This window comes from Piliocolobus tephrosceles, chromosome 1 (genome assembly GCF_002776525.5).
Source record: "Piliocolobus tephrosceles isolate RC106 chromosome 1, ASM277652v3, whole genome shotgun sequence".
Lineage (NCBI taxonomy): Eukaryota > Metazoa > Chordata > Mammalia > Primates > Cercopithecidae > Piliocolobus > Piliocolobus tephrosceles.
This window is the reverse complement of record NC_045434.1, coordinates 190,501,167-190,506,260: the sequence shown is the minus strand read 5'-3', so window position 1 is coordinate 190,506,260 and position 5,094 is coordinate 190,501,167. Positions and strand designations below refer to the sequence as shown.

The window sequence follows — 5,094 nt, the reverse complement described above, 5'->3', positions numbered from 1 at the left end:
TTTTATGGGGTCTGTTTTATCATCTTTCCTTTTCACTGACACCCCAGCAAGGGGATGCCAATCATGGAGACTTTTATTATTTAGACCTCCCTATACTTTGGACACCTCAAACTTAAGACTGTCCGTACTTTTGGCCATCCTGGGTTGCAGGCATCCTCTTCCAAGGTGTAAAGGTCCTAAGGGGCCTGCAGAGGTTTCAGGAACATCTCAGTTGCTGTCCAAGGAGCCAGTGCTTAGGCTGGGGGCTGAAGTAGTTGGCTGGGAGGCTTCTGTCTTATCCCTTCCTGTCACTATTTGCCACACTTTTCCCCCATGCGGCTTCTGCAGGCTCAGGTGAGTGGGTCCAGCGAAGAAACAGGCCCAAGGAGGAGGAAGACAGGTCAGGACGCTGAGCGGAGGGATAATCCCCCATGGAGAAGGTGTGGGGCTCACCTTGCCCAGCCGCAGGCTCTGGGGCTCCACAGATGGCCAAGGGATTGAGGATGTAGAGTGGGTTCCGGAGTCTTTGTTGCTCTTTCGGCTGGTTGAACCAAGACCACAGGGAGTGCGTCCGAATCCTCACTTCACACGGGCATCTGCAGAAAGGCAGGGAGTAAGTTTCCAGCCCCAGGTATGCCCTCTGGGAGTCTGGGTGGGCAGCCCCGGTTAGTAGGGTGACACTTTGGAGCAGTGATAACCTCTCCTTTTCTCCTTTTTCTTGCAAACATTGCCAGTCAGATCTTGTACTGGGCACTGGAATAAAAGAGGAACAAGACAAAGTCCTACTTCTTAAGGAGTTCTATTTAAAGGGAGAAACCAATTTAGTTTTGCCTCAGTGTCAGAGAAGGCTAATTAAGAATGTGATGTTTGAGCTGAGTCTCAACAGACCTAGCGTACCCACTGTGCAAAGCAACAGCCAACACTTGGGGAGAACAGCAGGAGCCAAAGAAAGAAGGCGGGAAAGGCCCACTGTGAATATTGATAGGCCTGGACCCAGGAGCTTTTGAAAGAAAACTGAAAACTGATAACAATGAAGATGCAGAGAAGAGCGAGGCAGCTGCTGGAGAATCCAGATGGAAGAGACCAGTGTGGATGAAGACAGTGTGGATGAAGATGGGGAGGGCCTTCTGGCAAGGGAGGACCAAACTCAGACAATTTTAGGAGAAAGACTAAAGATGGGCCAGGTGTGGTGGCTCAAGCCTGTAATCCCAGCACTTTGGGAGGCCGAGACAGGCGGATCACGAGGTCAGGAGATCGAGACCATCCTGGCTAACACTGTGAAACCCCGTCTCTACTAAAAAATACAAAATAGCCGGGCGAGGTAGCGGGCGCCTGTAGTCCCAGCTACTCGGGAGGCTGAGGCAGGAGAATGGCGTAAACCCGGGGGGCGGAGCTTGCAGTGAGCTGAGATCCGGCCACTGCACTCCAGCCTGGACGACAGAGCGAGACTCCGTCTCAAAAAAAAAAAAAAGACTAAAGATGAAGGATGGGGGAGAGGGAGGTAAATAGAGATGATCCAAGACTAGTGGGGTTAGTGAAGCAGGATGGGGTATGGAGGAAGACTGAGCAACAGAATATAATTAAATCTGGTCTTCACCCTGGAAAGAAGTGAACCCTCCCTCCCTGCATCTCAGTCTCATAAGACAGCTGGCATCTGGGGCTGATTGGAAACGTATGCAACAAGCCAACCAAATAATAAAGATACCACTTATTTTATTTATTTGTTTATTTATTTAATGGAGTCCCACTCTGTTGCCTAGGCTGGAATGCAGTGGCATGATCTTGGCTCACTGAACCCTCTGCTTCCCAGGTGCAAGCAATTCTGCCTCAGCTTCCTGAGTAGCTGGGATTACAGGCGTGTGCCACCACGCTCAGGTAATTTTTTTTTTTTTTTTTTTTGAGATGGAATATTGCTCTGTTGTCCAGGCTGGAGTGCAGTGGCACGATCTTGGCTCACTGCAACCTCTGACTCCCAGGTTCAAGTGATTCTCCTGCCTCAGCCTCCTGAGTAGCTGGGACTTCAGGCAGGTGCCAACATGCCTGGCTAATTTTTTGTATTTTTAGTAGAGACAGGGTTTCACCATGTTAGCTAGGGTGGTCTCGATCTCCTGACCTTGTGATCCACCCGCCTCAGCCTCCCAAAGTGCAGGGATCACAGGTGTGAGCCACCGTGCCCGGCCTAAGTTTTTGTATTTTCAGTAGAGACGGAGTTTCACCATGTTGGCCAGGCTGGTGTCGAAATCCTGACCTCAGGTGACCCACCTGCCTCAGCCTCCCAAAGTGCTGGGATTACAGGCGTGAGCCACCGCACCCGGCCAGATTATGGCTACTTTTGTCCGCTTCATGCTACTGATGAGATTGAGACTCAGACAGGTTTGCTATGAACACCCAGCAGGTGAGTGGTGAAACTGGAATTTGAGCCCAAATTATTAGACTCTGCTTTCAACCTCCGTTCTATTGCTTTGAAAGAATCAACCTGGCAAAGTGGTAGAGAGCCCCAGAAACTATTTTTGCAGCAAATTTCCCCTGTAATCCTTGTTTTCAAGGCGGGGGTTCATTTGCAATTGGCTATGGACAGAGTAGGTATGTCTAAATGGTTGGCCTTAGACTTATTTATCTGTGGGTTTGCAGAAGTTAGGAGGAAGTATGAGATTTGGAGACAGGGGCAAGGAGAACACTCAGTTTTCCTAAAAGACAAACTCACTTGAATTTGGGAAAGATGGCTCCTAAGGAAGTAAACTGCTGGCCGGGCACGGTGGCTCACGCCTATAATCCCACCACTTTGGGAGGCCGAGGTGTGTGGATCACCTGAGGTCTGGAGTTTGAGATCAGACTGGCCAATATGGTGAAACTCCATCTTTACTAAAAGTATAAAAATTAGCCAGATGTGGTGGCGCACGCCTGTAATCCCAGCCACCCAGGGGTCTGAGGCTGGAGAATAGCTTGAACCAGGGAGGCAAAAGTTGCAGTGAGCCCAGATCGTGCCACTGCACTCCAGACCAGGCGACAGAGCGAGACTTCATCTCAAAAAAAAAAAGGAAGGAAAGTGCTGATGGCACAGTTACCCAACCCCTTCCTGTGCCTGCCCCTAACCCACCTCAACACCTGCTCAGCTCACCTCTCCTTTTCGCTGTTGCAGAGGAAGGTGCCAAAAGGGGAGGCATAGGTGTGCCCAAATAGCACCAACAGTCCAATGACAGTGGGAACTGGCGGCCCAGCTGCCACACAGTCCAGGAAGGAGAGAAAGGTGGGTGCCTCATGCTTGGGGTGGGCATGGGAGAAGGCTGAGTGGGCACAGCACAGTTGGAAGGGGTGGCCGGCCTGGGGAGTGGGCAGAGCAATGGGCACGAGGAAGCAAGGTTTCTGGATGGAGGGTAAGGCTGGGGTTGCGTGGTCGCTTACTTTCCTGGATCCACTCCCACTCCACCAGTTCCTGGAATTCAGGATGAGTTGGGCCAGTGAAGTCACAAGCAAGGTGCTGTCTGTGCCTTCAGCCCCATGTAACAGGCCAGGAATAGAATGGACCCAGTTCTAGGCTATATTTGCTTACTGAATCACAGTTTTGCATTCAGGGGTTGAGAGCCCTGCCCATCCCACCCTATTCTCTGTGTCAAGGGGGCCTTACCTCTCTATGCCCTGGGCAGGCAGTGCTCAGTGCCTCCTTTACATGTTACAGCCAGCAGCAGCCGTCCAGCAGACTCAGCATTGTCCATGCTCTGCTCCGAGTCCCCACAGGCCTCCACCAGGCGCACGAAGCTCTCCTGCAGGGGAGAGCTTGGCAAGTGCTCAAGACCAATGAGGGAGACACAGAATCCTATAAAGAGCCTATCTGATAAAAGGGACATAGAGCCCCTTAGGGATTCCAGTCTCACAGCACATACAACCCACAGAGGAGCTCCTAATCTTTGAGACAGGGTCTCATTCTGTCCATGAAATAGTTTCTTTTTTTTTTTGAGACGGAGTCTCACTCTGTCTCCAGGCTGGAGTGCAGTGGTGCAATCTCAGCTCACTGCAACCTCCGCCTCCTGGGTTTAAGCAATTCTTCTGCCTTACCGTCCCAAGTAGCTGGGACTACAGGTGCACGCCACCACGCCTAGCTAGTTTTTGCATTTTTAGGTTTCACCATGTTGGCCAGAATGGTCTTGAACTCCTGACCTTGTGATCCGCCCACCTCAGCCTCCCAAAGTGCTGGGATTACAGGCGTGAGCCACCGTGTCTGGCCTAAAATGGTTTCTTAGCATTGAGGATTCCTCAGTCTGATGGGAGAGACTCAAGACCCTTTGAGAAAGCACCTGGGAAGGGGTCACATAGCCCTCTGGGGAAATACAGAATGTGCTGGGAAACCACCAATTTGCTGGAAGTATCACAACGCCCTTGATGTACCACAGTCTGATGGGAGCAACATAGCACTCCCTAGGGAGCCCCAGTCTGACAAGAAAAACACAATTCTCTCGGAATTCTGAATCTGCTCCTACCTCCCAGAAACTGCTCTGGTCAAAGTCACCAGTGACCTCCTGCCAGAAAATCTAACAGAGACTTCTCAGATATGTTTAAAAGCCTTCAGTGGCTGCCCACCACCTTGAGGATAAAGTCTAGGCTCATCTGTAGCCTCATCTGTACTCCCATTTCATACTCGACACTCCCACCATACCGAAGGACATTAGTCGACCCCATCCATGGTTTCACTTTCTGAGGTTTCAGTTACCCATGGTCAACTGTGGCTTGAAAATATTAAATGGAAAATTTCAGAAATAAACAATTCATAAGTTTTAAATTGTAAGCCCTTCTGAATGTTGTGATGAAATCTCGAGTCGCCTTGCTGTGTCCCGCTGGATGGGAGTCATCCCTTTGTCCAGCATATCCATGCTGCACACACTCCCTGTCCATTAGTTACTTAGTACCTAGCTGTCTTGGTTATCAGAGCGACTGTGGCATTACTGCAGTGTTCAAGGTCAATAGGAGCCTAAGGCTGCATTACAAGGCCTATGTCATTCACCACATCTCATCACATGGCATCTAAGCATCTCACATCGTCACAAGAAGGGTGAGTATAATACAACAAGGTATTTTGAGAAAGAGATCACATTCATATAACCTTTTTTTTTTTTTTTTTGA

The 5,094-nt window shown here is 50.1% G+C and overlaps 1 long non-coding RNA gene across 1 annotated transcript; it reads right to left on the bottom strand.

The window, feature by feature from the left end:
* Nucleotides 1-60: 60 nt before the first annotated feature.
* Nucleotides 61-3,950, bottom strand: LOC116418501. Its single transcript, XR_004228555.1, has 2 exons — nucleotides 3,605-3,950; nucleotides 61-575 (listed from the first exon to the last, which is right to left on the bottom strand). It is a non-coding gene; the product is annotated as an uncharacterized LOC116418501 (long non-coding RNA).
* Nucleotides 3,951-5,094: the final 1,144 nt, after the last annotated feature.